The sequence below is a fragment of the Suricata suricatta genome, chromosome 7, assembly GCF_006229205.1.
Source record: "Suricata suricatta isolate VVHF042 chromosome 7, meerkat_22Aug2017_6uvM2_HiC, whole genome shotgun sequence".
In the NCBI taxonomy this organism is placed as follows: domain Eukaryota; kingdom Metazoa; phylum Chordata; class Mammalia; order Carnivora; family Herpestidae; genus Suricata; species Suricata suricatta.
The window spans coordinates 117,148,980-117,159,453 of record NC_043706.1 but is presented as its reverse complement, the minus strand read 5'-3'; the positions used below and the strand labels follow the sequence as shown (position 1 = coordinate 117,159,453).

The following is a 10,474-nucleotide window of genomic DNA, read 5'->3' as shown; positions in this document are numbered from 1 at the left end:
CTCTTTTCTAACCCCTTTCATTTCCATGGTAACCCATTTAATAAAGATAAAATAAAGAAACACTTCTGATTGCTCTATTTTTCAGGGCTCTTGTTTTTCTTTGATGTTTCAAAAAATCGTCCTTAGCACCAAATTGTAATTACTCTCAAGAAATAACAAGTCAACTAAATATTACCAAAGGAGGAAACATGTATCTTATACCTTGCTCAATCTATATTCTTTCTCAGGGGTAGCTGTAGCTAAACCCCAAACTAAGATATTTACAAAACTTAATTATGTTCACAAGAATGATAAGCTGAAATATACAAGAGCAACAGGAAGGTCACACTGGCCACTCCGTGTTGTGCCACCTTGAAGACATGATCACAGATAGTAAAAACAAAGGGGGAGAGAAAAACTTAAAAGTTCTGTTCCCTTCCAAGTTCACTCCATTTGCTCTGTTTCTATATTAGATCTTCTTATGATTAACATCAGCCTTCTAGAATCAGTCTCGAAAACCTGCCAACTTAATTTTTTGATATGCCTATATAGTGTCATTCATCAATAAGCTTGAGATACAGCAGGAGGACACTACTTTTAAAAATGGTATCACATGAGCTAGAATAAAGTATAATCATCATTACATTAGTCACATACTACTCACTTTTCTCTCAGATAGGTTCACTCTAAGATGAAGAGTACAAGAGGAAGAATAAAATTTTCCAACCCTAGTCCCAAGGCTAATCTTATATATGTTAATATTTTCATTACACATGTTAAAAATTCATATTAAGTGAAGTTGAAACATCTGGGGTGGGTATCAGGCACCAAGTGGCATTATCAAGCAGAAGTGTGTCACATCCATTCAAAGCAGTGAGATCTGCCCACAGCATATGGTTGAACCTTAGGGCATGTCTTCCTTGTGCCCTGCTTCTAGTTGCTTTGTTTATCTTGCTGAATCCTATTATGTGGATCCCATTTTGGGTTTCTAGTCTTTTCTATTTGACCCTTGGCATCGTCCCTTCAGTCACAGTAATCGTCCCTGAAATTACCACATTCCCCTTACTTTAAGTTTAAGGACAGCAGCAGATCTCCAGGATTGACTACTAGGTGCTCCACATCTGGTGTTGCTAAAGTTTGTGCAGCACATGCTTTTAGGACCCATTAGTGAGCCATGGAAAATACACACATTAAGATTGGGCATTCAAAATTAGATCATGAGGAAGGTTAACCAATGTATAAATCTGCTAAAAATCATTAAACTGTACACTGGGAATAGGTGAATCTTATGATATGTAAATTATACCTAGAAAACCATAAAAGAAAAAGTTTGGTCAGATAATGGAAGTAGGTAACACAAATATGGATTGACATGGAACTCCACACAAAAATAAGCAAATATAGATAGTACTAACCTCATGACAAGAACCGACCACACGGAAAATCAACACATTGTAGAAAATCATAGGATCTGTTAGTTACATCAGTTTCCGGTTATGGGAAGATTGGAGAATTATTAAAAACCCAATAAAGGTTAGCATTGTTGTTGGTGTTGGGGCATAGTTAATGTTGATATCCCAATGCTTCACCAATTGCTGGGAAGAGCTTTGCAACAAAGAATTTGAATTTGTCAGTTGGGGCCTTAGTATGTAAACCAACACAAAAAATGGTTTCTTACAAAGATATGAGATCATTTATAGAACCAAACAATAAGGCATTGGATAGAATATTGAAGGAACCAGGACAGGGCCGGAGGCCTGGTACAGCCCTCAGTTCCATGGTGAGACTGGGCCATGGCGCACATGTAAGGCCTAGACTTCCAGTACCTAACAAAGTGCTCAGTGTCCATGGGACCCAACTCGTCCCAGGACTCAAAGGACGTGAGCTTTGGTCACCCTGCAGCACTCTCTCCAGAGCTTTAAGCCCTCAGGCAGCAGTGGCAGGGCAGAGCTGCCCAGAGCTGTCCTCATAGCTCAGGCCCCAAGCCTGTGGTGACTTCCACCTGCACTGTGTCTGCCAGAAGCGCATTCATGGACTGCCTGTCCAGCAAGAAGAGGAAGAAATGGGAGGTGCCGAGTCCCCAGTGAAACCTGAGCAGGCCCACACCTCGCCCCTGACTGTCAAAGTTCCAGACATGGTGACCCATCTCATCAGCCCCCTCGCCTCTGACTTCGGGAACCACCAGTGCTGCAAACTGGCCCATCCAGGCCCTGGGGAGTACAAAACCCACCGAGGAATACCATCGGACTTCAATTTTATGGCCCACAACTCATAGCCAGTAAATGAAGAAGCTTCTGATATAGACAGCCTAAAGCATGATGCAAAGTCACCTTATTCCTGCACACAATTGATCATATAAGCAATTATGTTTCCTGATAAACCACTCACCCTAAATGGTATTTATATGCACGGCACTAAAAATTATCCATACTACAAGGGCAAGCAGAATTCAAGTGGCCACAATGTCTCTCTGAATTGTTATTGCCTCACAGTACCCGGTTCCCAGGAAGAACCAGGCAAAGGCTCATTTTGGAGGATAGATCCCGCCTCTGAAAGCAAGTTAGTTGAGTCGGTTTTCAGGAAAGGACGGAGCCGGAGGCACCTTGCTTCAGAACCCCTCTGGGACCACTCTCAGAAGTGCCCCCGCCTCTCCCAAGCCCGCTGGAGCCCGTCTGCTCACATCAGTGGTACCCAGGACCCCAACTCCCACCCCCACCCCAACCCCCGGGGAGCCAGTCAGTTCAAGGGGAAGATTCATGGGTCTGGAACCCAAGCCTGTCGCCTCACAGCCACTAAAGGCCTTCGTCCACGAGGCCCTGGCAGCCCAGAGCGCACATGCCTCACCTCTGTCTGGTCCACGCGTCTTAATGGCCCTGCAACTGCAGCAGCAGGCCCCGTCACCTCCACCGTCACAGCCCCCGTGACCACCTCCACTTCCCAGCAGCCTGCCACGCAGACTGTTCCCACCAGATCCCTGTGGTGCCCGTCACCAGGTGGCCGCCTGGCCCCAGCGAACGCATACGCTGTCGCCAGGCGGGTCGCGCGGTCACTCAGGCGGCCGTGCGGCCCCTCCTAACTCAGAGCCTCAAGCCTTGCGTGAAGACCCTAGAGAAGAAGTGAAAGGAGGACCTGTTCCTGCGGTTAGCCGTGTCACACGAGGCGCCGCTAGCGGGATCATGCAGATGGGACAGGTCGCCCCGGCGCAGACGGTCACCAGAGCACATGAGGCACCTCCAGGTCGGCACCAGCTACCAACACAGAGTGTAAAGCAAAACAGGACTCACGTGGTGCCCATCCGCGCCGCGGGGCACGGCCGTGTCCGAGGCAGTGGCGAGTGGTCTGCAGCGGCTGGCAACACACGCGTGGGCGTCCGCGTCCCTGCACACCCAGCGCGGTACCAGTCCCAGTGGCGCCGCAGAAGCGTGTCCAGACCACAGGCGGCGAGAGTTTTGTCTTCCCGGCGAGCGCGGGAACGCGGCCGGACGCCATGCTGGAAGACGGTGTCCAAATCCAGCCACTGGGAGAGCTTTTCTTTAACGTCAACTCTGTGGTGGCAGAAGGAGCCGCTGCCTCCCACACACGCTCCCCCACATTCTCCCGGCAGGTAGAGAGCCCTGCGGTTGAACTTCGCCTTAGCGCTGGAAACAAAAGCGCAGGCGGCCTGGAGTTAAAGACACAGGTCACACCTCCCTCCGCAAAGCCACGCGGAAGGAAACCTACTTCCGGCAGCGTGAGCGCTGAGAGAAGGCGCGCGGGGCTGGGTCCTTCCGAGTGGGCACCACGCTTGGTGCCGCTGACCTGCCGGGACCTCGCGGGGCAGCCCCGCCACGCTCAGGGGACCCGTGGGCAGGGTACTGTGGGCAAGACAGTCTTTTGTGGTTCACATGTGGAATTAGAATATTTCGAAGTGTACTTTCTTTATTTACCAAATGGGGGTGGGGAGGGCTTTGACATTTCAAATCATTTGATTTCTACCCTGGAATCACACAGGACCTTTCGCCTGGATTTCATTTGGGGAAAAGAAACTGCAGTTTCGTTTGGTTTTGTTTGTTTCCAGCCTACCAACGTCCTGTTAAAGTTCAGATGGAACTACTTGATGACGTCTGCAAGTTTTCTGTGTTAGAGCAAGAGTGCTTCATGTATTTAATCCACCTCCATTTCGGTGTATAAGGGTGGCCGGACAGACTGGACAGAAACCTGTTACCTTGAGGGAAAAAATGACTGGGCTCCCAGGAGCTGCACTTAACTGTTTCTCTTTTCTGCTCTTTTTTGTAGTTTCTTTGTGTTGGCTTCTTCCCAAAAAGAATTTCCAAGAAATTTAATTTCTTTACTTTCTGAGAAGTATAGGTTAAAATAATCTAGTGGGAAAGGAGCCTTGAGTTTTTATGGCTTTGACATTTTCTGAGCAATGTGAAGAGAATGAAATTCAGTCAAAATATAGTTCGTGTCTACTGTGTGCAGAGCAGTATGATAGACACTGGAAATAAAATGGTGGACAGCCATCATTGTTGCTCTCAAGGTGCTTTCTATAGACTAGAAAGCCTGTGTTCCCCAAAATGCTTGTGTTATATCTTAACATCAGATGTGATGGTATTTGGAGGTGGGCCTTTTGGGAGATGGCTAGCTCATAAGGATGCAGCCCTTGTGAATGGGGTTAGTGCCCTTATAAAAGAGGTTCCAGAGAGCTCTCTTGCCCTATCTTCCATGTGTAGACACAAAGAGATGGCAGTCTACAACAGGAAGCAGGCTTTCACCAGACACCAAATCTGCCAATTCCTTAATCTTGGACTTCCCAGCCTCCAGACTTATGAGAAATGAATTTATGTTGTTTATAAATCACTCAGTCTCTGGTATTTTTGTATAGCAACCTGAACAGACTAAGACAGTAGCTGTCATACAGGAGGGGTATAGAAATACCAATGTTCATTGTACATATAAATGTAATGTATTTCAAAGGCATTAGAGCATGAATATCTAATCTACACTGGGGAATTGGGGACCATGTCAAAGGAGAGGTAACATTTGTAGGGAAATTGGACTTTGACATGCGGACAAGGTGGGTGATAGTGTTTCAGCCAGAGAAAATAATATGCAAAATTATGAATAAAATGGAATGTTTCTCCTTTAAATATGGGAGAAACTGACATCTTCCAGGAACTACATATAGTGTTCCTGGTCAGGGGATGGGAGAGTAATGATGGGGCTGGTGTATATGGCCATATATATCAAGTATTTGAGGCAAGCCATTGAAAAATTCCGATCAGGGAAGCAAAATGCTAAAGAGCTTTCGAAAACTGTGAGGAAGATGGATTGAAGAAAGGTGAGATACTCTGCCCTAAAGGGCTTCTGTGTCATCCACGTAGGAGTAATGGGAGTAGATGTGTAAAGAACGGAATGGATCTTCAGTACATAAAATAAATAGCAATTGATGTACTAAAGGTTAAGAGTTATAAAGCTCTGTTTGTCAGGCACTGGCATTGTGCAATGACTAAAAATCCAGATTCTGGAATACAGTTTTCTGAGTTCAAACTCTGTGTTTACATCCATTTAGTAGCCATCATGGACAAAGTGCGCAGCTTTCCTGAACCTTAGTTTCCTTATCTGTAAGCTAGGACCTACTTAATGGAACTCCAAAGATTAATTAGTTACTATATGAAAAATACTCCAGTGCCTGAAATATGACAGGTACTCACAAATCTTAGGAATTATTATCTCACTTTACAGATGAGTAAACTATAATATATTTAGATTAAGGTTAGATAACTAATATAGGAAATGCATTTCAAACTCATGTTTGTCTCGTTCTAGAGCCTAAGCATATAACTTCTAGCATTACTCCAAATCTTCTGACCAACAGACTATTCTCAGATAGAAGCTTGAAAAGGAAAAAAGACTCAAGAAGACCAAATGATCTGTTTTTGATTTAAATGATTTATTTAAACTTTGGATTTCTTATAGTTTCAGGTTTGGAAGTTGCATCTTTAACTCTAAGCGTTCACCAGAGATACTGTCCTATTTTCTTTTAAGAGAAGGTTCATTCTTCACTAATAGTCTGTAATATTCCCAGTTACCACAGTTTAAACTCAGGGTGGACAACAGACCTAGAGGCTGTGCTGAACCAATCGAATTCTCTTTCTTGAACATTTGTACTGCGAAAATTGGTCCTGAATGATAACAGATCATGCATGGAACAGACAATTTGGGGGAATCTTGTTTCAGGTTAGCAAGATTAAATCATAGGCAGACTATTGGAAGGGTTTGAATTACAGACTAAGAAGTTCTGATTTTATCATACTGACAAAGGAAAATCACCAAAGATTTTGAGTAGGAGATTGCTTTGTGAAAATAAATAAGGATATTGAATTTATGAGGCTATATAAAGTGAACTGAAAGCTAAAGAGGTCAAGTTTATTGGGAACAAAGATTCTTGGTCTGCCTCAGACTAGTGACAGCTGTTGTACAAAGTAATGGATAATGCAAAGATTTTTCTAAGGAAGAATTTACAAGACATGGTGATGGCTAAAATATAAAAGGCAAAGGAAAGTGAAGAACCAAAAGTTAAATAAAATATTTTGAGATTAGAGTGTAAATTACCAGGAATAACAGAATCTAAAAGGCCAAGATGTTTTTAAGGCATTGAATTAAAAATTTTTAAATGTTGGGTTTCAGGTAATGATAGACCATTTAAGTAAAAAATCCCTAGTTGCATACTTGATATTAAAATATATCAGAGCTATGGAGTATCTTAGAAATTATCATAGTCTAATTGCTTTATTGCTCAAGTGAGAAAACAGATCTAGAAAGATAAATAATTTATCTAATATTACAAAAGTAATTAATATAGAACTAGAACTCAAGCCTTTTGATTCCCAATCTTTTATTGATTGGTTAGAGCAGAAGATATATCAAAATGATTCCATTGGAAGTCTACAGTGATACAATATGTTGAAGTAGTGAAATTTTTCAAAATTTATTTTGAGAAAATAGATTTACCAAGACAGGGGTAAAGGGAGAAGGAGAGAGAGTCCCAAGCAGGTTCTGCACTATCATCATGGAGCCAGATGCAGGGCTCAAACTTATGAACCATGAGATCAGGACCTGAGCCAAAATCAAGAGTCAGATGCTTAACCAACTGAGCCACTCAGGTGCCCTGAAGTGATAAGACTTTAAGGTAGAGAGATGGCAAACAATTTACAACTTACATGCCAGAGCCAATAAATTAGTAATAAGTGTTTGGATGTGTTGAAAGCAATTCTGAATCTGTGTCCAGGTTTATTGAAAAGGAATGATATAGCCATTAGTGATCCTGGCCAACAGCAAGATTGGAGAAGTGGCCAGCATATATGACACGTGCTGCCATCACTAGTCAGAATATTGCAGTCATAATCATTAGAAAGAACTGAAAATACTTGAAAAGATTAAAAAAAGATAAATATCTTAATAGCTTTGCATCAAGTAATAACATTTCCTTTCTATTATTTGGTTTCTATTTTAAATACAAAGTGTTAGATAAACTGCTTTAGACTAATTGGAAATATAAAGTGTTTAAATATTTGGGAAGTCATGATGCAAGAAGTTGAAAAGATTAAGAAGCAGAGAAAAAGAGGGAGACAAAGAGAGAGAAACTTAAACTATCAATTGAACTTTAAAATTTTTTTTATGTTTTGTATTTATTTTTGAGAGACAGAGAGAGGGAGCATGAGCAGGGGAGGGTCAGAGAGAGAGGGAGACACAGAATCTGAAGACAAGCTTCCAGGCTCTGAGCTAGCTGTCAGCACAGAGCCCGGCATAGGGCTCGAACCCACGAACCATGAGATCACGACCTGAGCCAAAGTTGGATGCTTAACTGACTGAGCCACCGAGGCTTTTTTTTAATAACTTGGTTTATTTGGTCTGTAAGTTCCCAGATTTAGCTTAATTTGCTTTATTCAGAGACTACCTAGTAAAACTTCACCTGAAATAACTTATATATCCAAAGTCAAGATGTGAACTGGCCACACAAATCTATTGCATCCTCTTTTCAATAACCAAGAAGATAGTTATAAAGAAACTCCACACCCCACAGATATATAATACATATGAGTATATACACAAACTCAATAAAGAACAGAAAGTAGACCATCAGCAGAGAAGAAATGCCACCAATTTCTTTTTAAAATTTTTTTCTAATTTTGAGAAAGAGGCACACAGAACATGAGTGGGGAAGGGTCAGAGAGAGGTAGACACCGAATCTTAAGCAGGCTTAAGATTCCAAGCTGTCAGCATAGAGCCAGATGCAGGGCTTGAACCCGCAAACTGTAAAATCATGACCTGAGCTGAAGTCAGATGCTTAACCAACTGAGCCACCCAGGCACCCCTTTTTTCTTAAATTTTTTTTGAAATGCCATCAATTTCTTAAAGAGAGTAGCAATTAGGAAAGTAGGATATTGAGTTGAATGGTGGTCTCCGAAAATAAATGTTCATGTCCTGATCCCCAGAACCTGTAAATGTTAATGTATTTGAAAAAGGGGTCTTTGCATGTAGTTAAGGATCTTGTGATAAGGAGATTCTTGATTTCCTGGATAAGTCCTAAATCCAATGACAAAAGTCTTTGTAAGAGGGAGATTTTACAAGCAGAAGAGAAAGCCCTGTGAAGATGGAAGTAGAGACTGGAATGATGTGGTTACAAGCCAAAGAGTGCCAACAGCCACCAGAAGCTGGACATCCTAAGAACAGATTCTCCCCAGAGCCCCTGGAGGGAATTTGGCCCTGCCAATGCTTTGGTTTTGGAGTTCTGGCTTCCAGAACTGTGAAATAAATCCCTGCTGTTTTAAGCTACCAAGTGAGTGTAAATTTGTTATAATAGCTATAGGAAATTAATGCAAGTGGTTTCCAAAGACACTGGAGAAACTGGCTTTGCAAAAATAAAGAGAATCTCAGAAAACACCAACTGGAAGCAAGGGATGGAATGTGGAGTTAAATGAGGGAAGTAATTGAAAGTGAGTATAAACTGGGGTGCCTGGGTAGTTCAGTTGGGTATAAATTGGGGCGTCTCTGGCTCTGGTCATGATTTCACAGTTCGTGAGTTCAAGCCCTGTATCCGAGCTCTGTGCTGACAGCTCAGAGCCTGAAGCCTGTTGCAGATTCTGTGTCTCCCTCTCTCTCTGCCCCTTCCTCCCTCCTTCCTCCCCTCTCTCTCTCCTTCAAAAATAAATAAATACTAACAAACAAAAAAAGAAAGTGACTGTAAGTTATAATTGTCTCTCATACTACTTCATCATCCCAACAAGCAGGATATCCAGAGGGCACTGAGAAGCCACCACGAGGTAGGTAGAGGAAGAATTGGTCTCCCGTTCTTTTTTCTTCAGGGTCCAGCAGAGGTCCTGCCTTTGCTAACCTCACCAGAAGGGTTGGGTGCTCCAGTGGCAAACACGCCCGCATGTCAGTGTCTGAATCTCACCGTCAGGGCCACCTCTTCAGAGATTCCATGTTCCTTCCTTATTTCCTTTTCCCTCAACCTTGAGAGTAGTAGCTGTTTTCTGCATTTACCACCTCTATATACCTTAGAGTTCTCTTTCACCCCTTTTGGTAAATGCATCTTTCACTTAGTTCACAACTATGGAATCATATATAGATTCTGGCCATGAGAGGCTCCACTTTTAAGTAGCACTTTGCTTTCTAACTAATGAAATTTTGAACTGAGCCTTAAGTGGTTATTGTTATACAAGCTGTTGCTTATAAGTCCAACAGAACAACTGGTATTTGAGCCATAAAACTATTGCTATGAACTTTATGAGGACAGAAAAGTTAATTAATATGTACCAGGAATGGTTTTGTTTGATAACACCAATAAAATAATCAATTAGATAGTAATCAAAAGCAGCTCAACTGGTCAGCACCAAATTAGCAGACTGGATTTTTTCCCTCCTCTTTATCAAAATCATGTAATTATCCCTTCCTTCCTTCTCATAAAAACACCTTACTTCCCCCATATGAGCTGGACACTCTAGTTGCTTGAAAATCCGTGCTCTGGGAATTGCAATTCTGAGACTCCCAACAGGCCTATGTTTTTCAGTTTTGCTTCCTTTTCTCAATGGACAGAATGTACTTAGTTTATAGTACTAAGTACTGTACTTAGTTATTTTCTCTATTCAAATTATTCCTGTCATAATTTTTGTCACCTGACCGGATAGTCAGGGGATTTTTGATTTTGAATCTTTAAAGTCCTATAAAACTAGAGATTAGGTAAAACTCACAGATTGCTAAAGTAAAATTTTCAGTAGATGACAAGAAGATCAAATTGAGAAAAATTTTCAGGAATAAAACTCATTAAAAGACGGGAAATATTTGGAGGTGAGATGGAGGTGTGGAAAGGGAGAAGGAGGGGAGTAAATGAAACGTAAGGTTGCTGATTGTCTTAGCCGAAGCCAGGTCCCGGCATGCTCATCCTGGCATTCAGGGGTACCTGTCTCATCCGCCCAGACCGGCTGGGCAGAGAATCCTCCTGGGTTCTTTT

The 10,474-nt window shown here is 42.3% G+C and overlaps 1 pseudogene; it reads left to right on the top strand.

The window, feature by feature from the left end:
• Positions 1-1,645: 1,645 nt before the first annotated feature.
• LOC115295348 lies at positions 1,646-4,220 on the top strand (annotated as a pseudogene).
• The last annotated feature ends 6,254 nt before the right edge of the window (positions 4,221-10,474 follow it).